General features: G+C 40.7%; 1 protein-coding gene across 1 annotated transcript in view; it reads left to right on the forward strand.

Moving 5' to 3' along the window:
* Positions 1-15,650, forward strand: part of slc1a1 (solute carrier family 1 member 1) — a 64,948-nt gene that overhangs the window by 601 nt on the left and 48,697 nt on the right. The gene's annotated exons all lie outside the window — the stretch shown is intronic.

Below are 15,650 nucleotides of genomic sequence, written 5' to 3' on the forward strand. Positions count from 1 at the left end.
TTAAACGTTCAATAAAGTTCCTATTAGTTGGTGTGTATCCATTTTTATTCCCCTTTTTATTTCTATTTTCCCCACACTTTTTATTCAGCTACATCACGTCATATTACCAGACTGCAAAACAAAATCCCTTCGTTTATCATGAAGTCTTGATAGTCTGGATTTGCAGGGCTGATATGGATAACTATACTGTCTGTCTAACACGTGGAATGGGTTCCCAGAGAAGATAGTGGAGACCCCAGAATGATTTAAGAAATTGTTGGGATTTGTAGTGGAGGTGTGCAATTCTAGAGAAATTAGTGCAGAAGGGCTGAATGGTCTGTTCTTTCAGTACTTTTTTTGTGACATGATAGTAGCCAATGTCCCTGCTGGCTGAAGAAGCTTTTCCTTTATAGAGTGCTTTTACAGGGAAAGAGAGAATACAAAGCTTAATTCAACTGAGAGGGATTGCCCAAAGGGGACTATTAAAAGCAAGGTGAGAAAACATATTAAATTTTTTTAAATTAGAATATATTAATTCCCTCATTAAACATCTGTGAAGTAGTTAGTACAAAAAGCAAAATATAATGAACGCTGGATACCTGAAACAAAAGTAGAAAATTCTGAAAATGTGTTGCACATTTGACAGCATCAGTGGAGCAAGAGTAGAGTTAATGTTACAGTTGATGACATCTTGACCTTAAAACAAATTTTAGATTTACTAATTAAAGATATTATACATTTGTAAATTAAAATTAGTTTTAACACTTTAAGCATTTTTAACACTTCTAAGCATTGCAATTATCTCCCTAGGTGTTCATTTTCCAAACTTTTTACTTGGAATTTTTCCTCCAATATGATTCTGCAAAAATACCTTTAAAGTGTTAATGTGTTGTGTGTGATGTTCCTTCTCTGTTATGCTAGTCACTTTCTCAATGTGATCTATTCATAATTAGTTACTTATTCCCTAAACATCCATCCACTTTCTTCCTATAACACATCACTATAGCAATTACATCAGTTGATAACTGTCATTATGGGACTTCTGTCTTCTTTGTGTAGGCTATCAATAGCATTTTCATACACTGATAGCTGTAAGTATTCATGAGCAACACAGGCAACTAGCCACATCTTTTTATCTGAAAGAAGTGAGAGATTCATGACAGTGGACTGTTCCCAGTTCATGTCGACCTTAAGTATTGTTAGCATAGCAATAATTTAGTGCTAACGTTAGACTTGTAGCAGCATTAACCCAGCATTTTAATTTTAGTACATTGCCACGGTGAACTGCCCTTTCAAAATCAGCAGCCAAGAGTACCTCTAAATCAGAGACAAATTCACATTTTTGTGTGCCAGACATGCATATACCATAATATATGTTAAATATTCAGATGAGGGAACTAAATGTAATATCTCCAAGTTTGCAGATGATAGAAAGTTGAGTGGGAGGGTGAGTGTGAAGAGGATGCAGAGATGTTTCAGGGTGATTTGGACAAGTTGAGTGAGTGGGCAACTGCATAGCGCTTGAAACACAATGTAGATAAATGTGAGGTTATTCACTTTTGTAGCAAAAACAGGAAGGCAGATTGCCATCCCAATGGCCACTGATTGGGAAAGGTGAAGGTGCAATGAGTCCAGAGTGTCCTTGTATACCAGTCACTGAATGTAAGCACCACTGGTGCAGCAAGTGGTGAAGGAGGCAAATGGTATTTTGGTCTTCATAGCGAGAGGATTGGAGTACAGGAGTAGAGATGTTTTGCTACAATTATATAGGGTCTTTGTGAGACCACACCTGAAGTATTGTGTGCAGTTTTGACCTCCTTATGTGAGGAACGACATTCTGGTGATGGAGGGAGTGCAACAAAGGTTTACCAGACTGATTCCTGGGATGGCAGGACTGATGTATAAAGAGAAACTGGATCAGTCAGGACTATATTCACTGGAGTTTAGAATGAGGGTCGGATCTCTAACAGGTCTAGATTAGGTAATCAAAGATATTCCTGATGAAGAGGGGGCCCAGAAACAGAGGGCACGGTCTAAGAATACTGCATTAGATCTTTGGGATTGAGATGAAGAGAAACTTCTTCACTCACAGAGTGATGAGCCCATGGAATTTGCTGTCACAGGAAGCAGTTGGTGCTAAAACATTGAATGTTTTCAAGAAGGAAATAGAAATAGGTCTTGGGGCTAAAGGGATGAAAGGGTATGGAGTCAGAGCTGCATCAGGATACTGATTTGGATGGTCAGCCATAATCTTGTCACATGTGAAACAGGCTCAAAAGGATGAATAGCCTTCTCCAGCTCCTATTTTTCTATGTTTAAGCCTCTGAATAAGTTAAATGAGTGGATAAAGAACTGGCAAATGCAGAGTAAATGTGGGAAAATGTGAAATTTTATCAGAAATAATAAAAATGAAGCATATTATTTAAATAGTGAGAGACTACGGAGCTCTGAGTTAGTGGGGTATCTGGATGTTTTAATGTATGAATTGAAAACAGTTCATATGCAGGCCCAGCACATTGTTCAGAAAGCTAAAATCATGTTATCATTGCAAAGTGGACTGATGAAGGGTCCCGACCTGAAGCGTTGACTTTCTTGCTCCTCTGATGCTGCCTGACCTGCTGTGTTCCTCCGGCTCCACACTGTACTGACTCTGACTGAAGAAACTGCAGTTCCTGCTATCTCAGGGCAATAGTGAGATTGCATCTGGAGTACTGAGTACGCTATTGGGCTCCTTATTTCCGGAAGGATGTACCGGCTTAGGAAGTGGCCCTGAGAACGATCTCTGGACTAATGCCTGAATTAGGTGGGTTGTCTGATGAGGAAAGTTCGGGTAGGCTAGGCTTGTATTCTCTGGAGTTTAGAAGAGTATAGTTGACTTGATTAAAATGTACAGGCTCTTGACAGGGTGGATGTAGAAAGAGTGTTTACTCTTGTGGGAGAGAATATAGAAGTCGCTGGAGAATGGGAAGCTGAGGGGTGACCTTCTAGAAGCTTATGAAATCATGGATAGGGTTGATGGCAACAGTCTTTTTCCCAGGATAGGGGAGCCCAAAACTAGAGGACACTGGGTGAAGGTGAGAGGGGAAAGATTTAAAAGGGACCTGAGGGCATTCTTTATTCACACAGAGGGATGGTGCTTGTATGGAAGGATCTGCCAGAGGAAATGGTTGAGGCTGTGCAATTACAACATTTAAAAGGCATCTGGATGGGTAAATGAATAGGAAGCGTTTAGAGTGATATGGGCCAAATGCTGGCAAATGGGACTAGATTTATTTAAGATGGCATGGATGAGTTGTACCCAAGGATCTGTTTCTGTGCTGTATATTTCCATGACTCTAAATCATGATTTTAAAAAATCACAGGTTTTAGGACAGGGACGAAAGAGAATCTTTTTCTCACCAAGAGACGTGAATCTTTGAAACTCTTCCTGAGAAGACAGTGGAAGCAGAGTCTTTGAATGTTTTAAAAGTTAGATAATGCTTAACAAGCAAAGCAGTGAAAGGTTGTCAGGGTAGTGTGGAGAAAGATCAGTCATGAACATCTTGAATGTGGAAAAGATTCAAGGATCTGATTGGCCTACTCCTTTCCCCAATTTGTCTTTTCATGTGCTCTGTTGGATGAAGCATTCTTTTTCTCTCCCAACAAAAACAGAGGCATGGCTGATAATTTTCAGTTCCTTTGCCCAGCTGAATCAAATGGCACACGTTGAGCTTTCATTAAGTACAGTGACTTTCTGACGTTCAGTGGAAATTATGGAGGGTCCGGCTACCGAGATGTGCAAAACTTGAAAAGAAATTTTGGAGGAGGTGCAATCCTGCACTCTTAAGCAAAGATACAAAATACCGCTCTTCGAGTGAAATAAACAGAAAGACTTCACCCAATAAATCGTGGTTAAAAAAAGAGACTTTCTGCACTAGAAGCAGAAACGGGTTGCAACACTACACGCCTCTTCAGAGAGAATAGGAAATTGTGTTTGACAAATTGATTAAAGGACATTGAGAGCATAACGTTGTTATGTACGAATTTCAAAATAAAAAGAATTGATAATGTGCCACATTAAAAGCAACAACAGAAGGTAATAGGAGATGATGTATTAGTATGGTAGAGGTTTGGCTATAAAACAAAAAACAGAGGGTCAGAACAAATGGATCATTTTCAGTTTGATAATTATAATTAGAGGGAACAGTGATGGGCTCAGATAATTTGGATGAGTGGACAAAACATTGGTATTGGAAGCAGTTCAGAAAAAGATTCACTGATTTTTGGGATGATAGTCTTTCCTTAGGAAGAAATGTTGAGCAGGTTGGGTCCATACTTATTGGACTTTCGAAGAAGGAGATAATGTTATTGAAGCCCAGGATTCTTAATGGGGCAGAAGCTGAGGTGATGTTTCATAGTTTCACAGTTTCAAACAACGCAGAAAAGGCTGTTCAGGCTACTGAATCCGCACCAACATAACAGTGCGCTTATCCCAATTTCCTGCACTTGTCCCATATCCTTGAATGTTATGATATTTGAAGCACTCATCCAGATATTTTTCAAATATAAGGTTTCCAGCCTCCACCACCCTCCCAGGCATAGAAGAAACCAAATGAAGCATTCAGAAAAAAAAAGAACGAATTTCAGGAGCAGAACTGCACAGAAATAAGCGTTCACATGAAAAAGCAATTGGGTAATTTATAGATATGCTAGGTCGGTACATGAGCGAGAAAGGAACAGGAGGACGTGCTTTTAGATCAATGGAAGAGGAAAAGAACGAGCCTTTTATATGCAATATTAACACTTGTAATGACATGTTGGACAAAAGTGCCTGCTCCTGTGCTTCAGACTCTTTGGAACAAAGCACCTTACAAACTGGAACCAAAATAAGGTTTAGAAAGTGGACCAGGCGTGATTAAACTAGATAACTGTGCCAAGATTAGGTTCAGTGCATCAGGTTTCACATCACCATTACAGGTGAGACCTTAGTAAACTGAAAACGTGCAAAATTCAACTTGCTGCCTTTATAATTCAATGGATGGTGCGGTGTTTTACGTATCAGTGTAATTACTTGTTGAATCACAATATACATGCCCTTTTCAATTACTTCATATACTCATTATTATCCTTTTTTAAAGTTAGCACAAATATTCCAACACAGTCTCATCCATTAAGTCTCTATTCAACTAGCCATAATAAACCTTCACGATTTGGCTTGGAATGCTATGAATAACTGAAAACTAATTATCCCTTTAAAACATTGCATTCTTCAAAGAATAACTAAAGCAGACTTCTGTAAATTTCATTAGCAAATTAGTACAATAATTAAGTTTGCAAATTTAAGTTTAAAATGTTTTGGAGATTAATAAGTTTAATATACTATTTTCATAAATGTTTCAATAGAATTAGTTTTTAGACATATTTTGTAAAGGACCAATTGACTGTTCACAATTTATCATGCCCCAGTCTTGCTAGTGAATATCAATTGAAATAAATCCCCATACAAGGTCAGAGAACGCTCTCCTCAATACACACTTACTTAGTATCACCCTATTCAAAGCTCGTAATAACTGTAGAAGTCAAAAGATGTTTACACTCATAGGGACTTCTAAAACAATGTGAAGATTTCAGTTTAAATGGTCTGTAATTTAAGACAGAAACAATGAAGAATTTCTTTTCTCAAGAGTACTGGGCTTGTCTTGGAAATTCTATGTCACACAGAGCGTTGGGGCTGGTCATTAAATATATCACAGATGTCGGTGTGTAATTTAATATCTGAAAAAATATATGACATTCCCATTGAAAAAGGAATTTGGCTAATCACTGTTACTGTGGAATAAAACAGTGGAAAGCGAATGGTTAAAGCAATGATTGTCTCAATGGTGTATTTACAATATCCAAAGCAGATGTAGACTTGTATTGCGCATGATTAGGAAGGATGTAGTCCAATAAATTAGCCACAAGTCACATGTGGATAATTGTGAATTAAATTTGGTTAATCGTGTCCCTAAAGAATAAACCAGAATTAATAAATGGACAATAACATTGGGTATTTAATCTCGTTGTTTAAAATTGCACAGAACATACTTTACCCTTTTTATGTAGTTGTTGGCAGTATAATAAGATAAAAAGGGGAAAGTGTGTTTGATCAGCAGCACTAATGTCTGGTATTCAATTGCTGCTGGATAAGTTTAACTTAGATCTTTGTTCACATCTCCTGCTATTACAATAGCAATTCAAAATAATTGTCGATTCCATGATCTCCCTTGAGGCCAAAAATAAACCATTCAGGCCTTTCAGATAATCACTAAGTTATAATGCTCAGAACTTACATTCTCAATAATACTTTGTCTATGAAATCTCTGTTTAAAACCAAAAAGCATTCTAATTGAAAAGATTATTGTGACGGGTGTACTTTAAAATGTCTTGCTTTGGAGTAGCCAATTCAATTACGTTTGAGACAAAAATACAGGTTCCAAATAATGAAGATGTCTATTGCAGAAAGTGGAATCAAACCAGGGGAAATCTATTTCAGAGTTACAGGAGATTAACTAATATTCCCACCACTTGCACTGAAGCCAATTTTATTCATATGGGGATAATGTAAAATGACTGCTGATTATATCCTTGCGAGAGAGGGCAGTCAGTTTGATTAAATGCCCATTAACCAATTCCTATATAGGAATGCATTTAATATATACTCTCATTGTTTAGTGGGATCAGAATTCACTGAAAAGGATTTGACAAGGTGCATCATAGAAGGCTATTAAACAAGATAAGATCCACTGGTGTGAGGGGCAATGTACTGGCACAGATAGAGGATTGGCTGACAGGCAAAAGGCAGAAAGTGGGGATATAGAGGCCTTTCTCTGGAATGCACCAGTGACTAGTGGAGGTCCTCAGGGGTCCACAACTATTCATGTTATATATTAATGATATGGATGAAGCAGCTAAGGGCACTGCAGATAAATTTGCAGTTTACACAGAGATGGGTGGAAGTACAAGTAGTGTTGAGGAAGCAGGGAGTCTGCAAAAGGACCAGGACAGACTAGGAGATTGGGCAAAGATGGAGCAGATGGAATACAATGTGGATTTACGACTAAAGCTGTTTACGGCTCTGTTCAGACTGCATTTGAAACATTGTGAACAGTTTGGACCCAGTATGGAAGCAGGATGTGCTGACCTTGGATGGGGGCCTCGAGGAGGTTTACAAGAATGATCCTGGGGATGAAGGACTTGTCATATGAGGAATGATTGAGGACTCTAGGCCTGTACTCGATGGTGTTTAGAAGGATGGGATGGGGGTGATCTGATTTAAACTTACAGTATACTGAGAGGGATAGTAGGAACTGCCGATACTGGAGAGCCTGAGAGAACAAAGTGTGAAGCTGGATGAACACAGCAGGCCAAGCAGCATCAGAGGAGCAGGAAATTTGACGTTTCGGTTTGAGACCCTTCTTCAGGTTGAGGCCCTGTGTTCATCCAGCTTCACACCGTGTTATCTCAGCGTACTGAGAGGCGTGGGTTGAGAGAATGTGGAGAAAGTGCTTCCACTAGCAGAAGAGACTAGGACTCAAAGGCACAGCCTCAGGGAAATGGGACAACCTTTTAGAAGTGAGATGAGGAACAATTTCTTCAGCTAGAGGGTGGTGAATCTGTGGAACTCATTACCATAGAAAAGTGTGGAGACCAAGTTATTGAGTGTGTTTGAGACAGAGAAACATAGATTATTAATCAGTAAGGAGATCAAAGGTTACAGAGAGAGGGCAAGAGAATGGGTTTGAGAAGCAAATCAGCATATCAGCCATGATTGAACAGAGGAGTAGATTCAATGGGTTGAATGACCTAAATAAGTTTCCCCACGGCAGGCTCATTCATAAAGTCAGGAGGTAAGGGATACAGGGTGACTTGGCTGTCTGGATTCAGAATTGGTTGGCTGACAGGAGGCAGAGAGTGGTTGTAGATGGTAAGTATTCTGCCTGGAGGTCAGTGCTGAGTGGTGTCTCGCAGGACTCTGTTCTTGGGCCTCTGCTCTTTGTAGTTTTTATAAATGACTTGGATGAGGAGGTTGAGGGGTGGGTTAGTATGTTTGCTGATGACACAAAGGTTGGAGGTGCCGTTGATGGTATCGAGGGCTATTGCAGGCTTCAGCGAGACATTGACAGCATGGAGAGCTGGGCTGAGAAATGGCAGATGGAGTTCAACCTGGATAAATGCGAAGTGATGCATTTTGGAAGGTCGAACTTAAATGCTGAATATGGGATTAACAGCAGGATTCTCGGCAGTGTGGAGGAGCAGCGGGATCTTAGTGTTCAAGTGCATAGCTCCCTCAAAGTTGCCACCCAAGTGGATAAGGTTGTTAAGAAAGCATATGGTGTTTTGGCTTTCATTAACAGGGGGATCAAGTTTAAGAGCCGCGAGGTTATGCTGCAGCTTTACAAAACCCTGGTGAGACCACACTTGGAATATTGTGTCCAGTTCTGGTTGCCCTATTATAGGAAAGATGTGGAGGCTTTGGAGAGGATGCAAAGGAGGTTTACCAGGATGCTGCCTGGAGAGAAGGAGGCAGAGAGGTGACCTGATCGAGGTGTACAAGGTAATGAGAGGCATGGATAGAGTCGATAGCCAGAGACTTTTCCGCAGGGCAGGATTGACTGTCACGAGGGGTCATAGTTTTAAGGTGTTAGGAGGAAGTTATAGAGGAGACATCAGAGGGAGGTTTGTCACCCAGAGGGTTGTGATTGCATGGAATAGTTTACCAGTGGTAGTCGTGGAAGCGGAGTCATTAGTGACATTTAAGCGACTGCTGGACATGCACATGGACAGCAGTGAATTGAGGGGAATGTAGGTTAGGTTATTTTATTTCTGGATAAGGATTAACCCACGGCATAACATCGTGGGCCGAAGGGCCTGTACTGTGCTGTATTTTTCTATGTTCTATGTTCTAAATCTGCTTCTGTATCTTATGGGATAAAATTTCTGATTCCTGAAGGAATTCTGTTTTGATTTTCTTCACCATCAGACTGTTATCTGACAGTTGGATGCTGAAAGTGCAGGCATCATTATCACAACTAAATATTGTCCAGAGAGAAAGGCATGCCAAAAATCCAGAGCATACAGCCATCAAGAAAAATTGTACAGTATGTGTCTTTCTTTTAGACTGAGAGACGACTTGATAGAGATGTTTAAGATTAGGTTGTAGACATGCTCGCTGAGCCAATGTTTTTGATTGCAGATGTTTTGTCACCCTGCTGGGTAACATCATCAGTGCGCCTCCAGTGAAGTGTTAGTGTTCTGTCCTTCTTGATATTTATGTATCTCAGTTTGCTGGGGTGGCTGGCATCAGTTCCAGTCCTGTTTTTCAGTAGTTTGTATATCGGGTCCAATTCAGTGTGTTTGGTGATGGACCCTCTGGTTGGAATGGAAGGCCTCCGGGAGTTCCCTGGCATGTCTCTGTTGGCTTATGCTATTGTGGATGTGTTGTTCCAGTTGAATTTGTGTCCTTCTTTGTCTGTGTGTATTGAGACCGGTGAGAATTGGTCTCGTCTCTTGGTGGCTAGTTGATATTCATTTATCCTTATTGTCAGTTTTCTTCCATTTTGGCCGATGTGATGTTTCTCACAATCCTTGCATGGTATTTTATATATTACGTTAGTTTTACTGGTTGTGGGTATGGGAATCCTTTACATTTGTCAGTAGCTGTCACAGGGTGGTTGTTGGTTTGTGGGCTAGCATGATACCTTGGGGTCTGAGTAGTTTTTGGTCATCTCTGATATGTCTCTCAAATCTTCTCAAAAAACTTTAAATGTTTAAGATTATGAAGTGGCTCAATAAAGTAGATAGATGGGGTATATTTGCACTCGTGAAGTACTAAAAACTAAGGGGTATAAAGAGATGACAATCAGTAATAAATGTAATAAAGAGTTCCTGAGAAACTTTCTTACACAGAGAGTGATGGGAATATGGAATTTCTTCCCACATGCGGCATTTGAGCAGGATAATATGGAGAGAGAAGATTGGATTCTTAGCAGGGTGAGATCAAGTAACATAGGAGAAAGCTCATCTGGGTTATTTATATGTTAATGCACCAGTTGGGCCAAATAATTTGTTTCTGTATTGTACATAGGATCACTTCAATGAAAAATGTTAGCCAATCCACATGTGGAACAGGACTTGATTTTCTTAAAGTGTTTTTAGAAAGTGAGCTCTTGTTCAATCTATGATATTTGTTGTTGCCCAGTCTAATCCCTTGCTATCTGTGGAAACAAAAGCAGCTTAAACATACATATCTGGCCTGGTTTCTGTGGGTATAGCATCTATCCCTGAAGGTTTGGGAAAATGCTCTTTGTTCTGATTGTGTGGCAAACAGGTAAGATCTACCAACTTTTATCAAAGCATTTCAAAGCAAACTTCAAGAATAGAGGGCATGAAGACAACTTCTGAAAATTTCTGAGTTAATTTGATGATTATACATTTCTAGTGTGAGGCCTCTTCAGTCAGAAAGTTAGTCACAAAATTATTACAGAAGGGGCTATTCTGCTTATTCTATCTGCTGTAGCTATTGAAATGAGAATTTCACTCTGCCATTGTCCTACCTTCTCCCTGAAACCCTGTATATTGTTCCTTTTCAAATGACAATTTAATATCCTTCGAATGCCTTGATTGAACCCACTACATTACATTCTCAAGGCAGTGCATTTCTGCCTTTAACCAATTGCTGAGAGAATTTTTTTTCTCTGTTATCGCTTTTGCTCCTTTTGTTAATACTTTAAGTCTTTCACATGTGTGAACATTTTATCCTGATATACTCAGTTCAGACCTGCCATGATTATGAAAATCTTCTCTCAATCTGCTTTTCTCCAAGGAGAACAGCTCCAACATCTCACACTTACCCTCTTAATGGGAATTCTTCATTGCTGGAACCATGTTGATGTTTCTTCTCTACCCTCTCTCTAACACTTCTTAACATCCTTCTCAAACTGTGACAACTAAACCCGGGTGAGATACTCCACCTGGGACCAAATTATTATGCATGAATAATTTATGATAAATAAAGGACAGGGACATGAAACAGCCCCTAGTGAGTATAAGCAAACTAAAATTCAACACTCAGTGAAGGTCAGAAATGAAAATCAAATCATTTGGATACAGCCACAGGGCCCAGCCAATGCAATCTGGTCTGTTACCACTGTATGATATTAAAGGGCCGACTGGAAACTTTTATTTGGCACTTTTTCTTACTTGTTCATGAGATTTGGACTTTGTTTATAAGAACAGCATTCATGGCCCCAACAATAATTATCATTCAGAAGATGGTGGTGAGCTATTTTCTTCAACCTTTGCAGTCCCTGTAGCTTCAGTACACCATATGCTATCAGGGAGATTTGGACTGAGCAATAGTGATGGAATGGTAATTTTGTGGTAATTTCTGGTTGGTATGTAATTTGGTGAAGGAATTTGTTGGTGGTGGAACTTGTCAGTGGTGATGTTCCCCTGTGTCTACTGTCCTTGTCGTCCAAGGCAGTAGAGATCACAGCAAACAAGAGCCTTGACAAGTTGCTGCATTTTGTGGATGTTATACACAGCAGCTGCACAGTGTATGTCACTGGTGAAAGAAGTGAATTTTGAAGCCGGTGCGTGGAGTGCTGACCAAGGTACTAATTTGTCCTGGGTAGCATCAAATGGCATGAAATAGTATTGGCTCACTGGTTGAATGGGTGTACTTGATAATCAGCAGGAAGTTCCCTTCTTCATGTTTGGCCTCATTTTATAAATCACCAATGGGATCTGGAATTAATGTCAAGGAATCCTAGAGTTACACACTTCCTGCTATACATCACCAAGCCACGACCTGTGATGGGTCTCTCCTGTCAGTGGCCTCGGACATACACAGGGCTGTGACCGTGGAGTCTGGGACATACGCTGTAATTTATGATTCTGTGAGTAAGACTGTGTTAAAGTTCTTGTCTGATTGATAGAAGTTCCAGATATTAGTGAAGAAGACTACGCAATGTTGAATGAGCAGGGTGTGCCTTCGCCATTTTGATGCTGAGTGGTCCCTCGGGCTTCATTCTCATTCAACATTCTGCGTGGTGGTTTGATGTGGTGTTTTCACTGGAATGCAGGAAGTTGAGGGGCGACCTGATAGAAGTTAATAAGATTGTGAATGGCATAGATAGAGGGAAAAGTATGAGGCTTTTTCCCAGAGTGAGGGGGTCAATTACTCAAGGACACAGGTTCAAAGTACAAGGAGGGTGCACGTTTGAAAGAGATGTGTGAGGCATGTTTTTCACACAAAGGATGTTGAGTGCCTAGAACCTGCTGCCAGAGGAGGTGGTGGAAGCTGACACAACTGCAGCGTTTAAGAAGTATCTGGACAAATGCATGAATAGGAAGGGAACAGAGGGATGTGGATCCTGTCAGTGAAGACAGTTTTAGTGTGGCAGGGCAGAATGTGTCAGCACATGATTGGAGGGCAGAAGGGCCTGTTCCTGTGCTGTATTGTCTTTTGTGCTTTTTTTCTCTTTGTGGATACAAGTGAAAGGCTTGTTAGATCATCCCAGGGCATTTTAGAGTTCACCACTTTGTTATGTGTAATCCCTAAAGAATATCAATGAGATGGATGGGGCCGAACACCAGCTTACAGTTCAATGGCTATCATTACCGAGAAATATCTAGTACTTCATATTTTTTAAATTTATGTTTTTAAATTAATATTTAGAATATTTGTCCAGGCTTCTAATTAACTCATCCAATAACATGCTACAATCCCTACACTTTAACACTAAAGCAGGTACTTATCACATATCCTGTCAAGGATTTATCAGGTAGTACACTGTAATACTGCACAGCTAAGCCATCCAAAATGATAACTTGTTTCATGTTTAATCAAAACCAGACAACCTTTTCAGAAGCAAATCTTAATCACAAAGTCAATGAAAAATGCAAATGCAAGGGAACAAAAGAAAAATCTATAAACACAGAGAGTTGCCTGACAGTGGGATCAAACCCAGGACCCTGGTGCTATGAAGCAGCAATGCTAACCAATGAACCACTATGCCATCCCAAAAGACCCAATGCTGTTTCTGAGCCCATGCTTGCCAGCAAGTAAATTGCGTCCAGGATAGCTGCTAAGACATTCTATTAAACTCAGTGGACAAGCACCCGATGCTGCTCGCCCAAACATTGAGCCTGCTCCCTTTGGGTCTCAACAGCCTGCTATGAGACGTGAGCAGTTGGGAGATAAAACAGAGTGAAAGTAACGGTGTCTACAAGGCGAATGTTTAAATTCAGATTCAAGAGGAGACAAGCAGCAGGGTCATTCAGTTTGAGGTGAAATCCCTCTGGCAACATTGTTTTGGTCCCTGGTGCAACGCACCCAGATTGTGAGGGAAACCTTCTGCTGGGAATAGGCTTCAATTTCTGATGCCACCACTCCACCTCCCAGCCTCCCTCAACTACTCCACCTAACCCTAACCCTATCACGGCCTCTGCACATTGAAAATGTTGACAGAGTCGCAGACTTGCTCCGAATTGGGAGTGCGGAGTGGCTTTATGCATTTAAATTAGCAATCTGCCTTCGTTCAACACTGGGAATGAATGTACTAAGATAACGTCAGAAATTGCTTCCTCTATTTCCTTGGCCACCCGGTTCCGAGTTCACCACCAGCGCGGGGGACCTTTAGCCTTTTGTTTTAGAATACTTATTAAAAGGTGTATTTCAAAAAAAAAGTCATTTCGGCTCAGTTTGCAGCACTGTCACATCCAAATAAGAAAATTGTAGGTTTCTGCTTCACAATGGACTTGAGCCATAAAAAAGATGTGAAACCAGTGTTTTGTCTGCTTTTCCTGAAAATATCCCATAGAACTGTTTAAGTTAAACTTGGGGAGTCCGAAATGACTGTCTCCTCATGTATCCTGGATTCACAGAGTGAAATAATTTGTTGCAAAGTGCAATGGATAATTTCCAAGCTATTATAACTATTAATCTATCGTATTGAATATTGCATGCTCCTGCTGTGCATGCTTTTAGTGAGGGCACCATGCTAAACGGGTTGGGTGGGTGACCACCATCTTCCCATATACATTGAGCTGCAATGTATCCCTCAATTACCATTTAAAGTGAGCAGAAGTCTTTATTTTATTCACTATGGGATGTGGGTCTTGCTGGTTGGGCCAGCTTTTATTGCCCATCCCTAGTTGCCCTTAAGAAGGTGGTGGTGGGCTGTCTTCTTGTACCTTTGCAGTTCACCTGCTATGGGTTAATCCACAATACCCTTAGGGAAGGAATTTTAGGATTTTAACCCAGTGACACTGAAGGAACAGCGATAAATTTCCAAGTTTGGTTGGTGAGTGGCTTGGAGGGGAACTTGCAGAGGGCGATGTTCCCATGTATCCACTACCGTTGGCCTTCCAGATGGAAGTGGTTGTGGTTTTGGAAGATGTTGCCTGAGGATCTTTAGTGAATTTCTGCAGTTCATCTAGTAGATAGGATACACTGCTGCTACTGAGTGTTTGTGGTAGAGGGAGTGAATGCTTGGAGGTCTTAGGCTAATCAAGTGGGATGCTTTGTCCTGGTGGTATCAAACTTCTTAAATGTTGTTGGAATTGCACTCATCCAGGTGGGTGTGAAGTCTCCCTCACGCACCTGACTGGTGTCTTGTAGATGGTGGACAGGCTTTGAAGAGTCAGGAGATGAGTTATTTGCAGCATCATTCCATTCCTCTGACCTGTTCTTATAGTTACTGTGTTAATGTGATGAATCAATTCAGTTTCTGGTTATGTGATGATAATACATTTAATACTCAGTAGCAGTGGGTAGTTTATCTCTTATTAAACATGGTCATTGTCTGCCATTTGTGTAGCATGGATACTCTTATCACTCGTCAGCCTTGAACTGAATATTGTCTCAGTCTTACTGCATTTAAATATAGACTGCTTCACTATCTGAGGCATCATGATTGCATAATAAGGAGCAATCATTGCTGAATGTCACTACCTCCGACCTGATGATGGAGGGAAGGTCATTGATGAATTGGGCTGAGGACACCACCCTAACGAATTCCTGCAGAGATGTCCTGGAGCTGAGATGACTGACCCCCAAAAGCCATTACCACCATTCTACCTGCTAAATATAACTCCAACCAGCAAAGCATTAGCTGAACATATTTGGAATGGGTAGTGCTGATCTCCAAACGGGAACAATGCCGATCCTTTCCAACCACGCTGCGTTCCGCAACAGAACTTAGATTGGTTGCCATGCCTCCGGAACTCAGTTACCTGGTCGTGAAGGCACACATATATTAATGTATTGCTTCCATCTAGGTACAGCCCTAACAGTGGCCATTTCTGCCAACGCAGCAGCTACCAAAATCTCTTTGATTGACCAGAAGTTCCTGTGGCCCCAGGGCATACTGACTAATAGGTGTGTCACCTTATCCCTTCTCCTGACACCATCCTAAGACCATAAGATTCAGGAATAGAGTTAGACTGTTTGACCCATCGAACCTGCTTTGCCATTCTATCATGGTTGATATGTTTCTCAAACCAATTCTCCTGCCTTCTCATAATTATTGACCCCTTACCAATCAGGAACCTGTCTATCTCTGTTCTAAATACACTCAATGACTTGGCCTCCACAGCCTTCTGTAGCAATGACTTCCACAGGTCCACCACCCTCTGGCCACCCTCCC

This window comes from Stegostoma tigrinum, chromosome 3 (assembly GCF_030684315.1).
Source record: "Stegostoma tigrinum isolate sSteTig4 chromosome 3, sSteTig4.hap1, whole genome shotgun sequence".
In the NCBI taxonomy this organism is placed as follows: domain Eukaryota; kingdom Metazoa; phylum Chordata; class Chondrichthyes; order Orectolobiformes; family Stegostomatidae; genus Stegostoma; species Stegostoma tigrinum.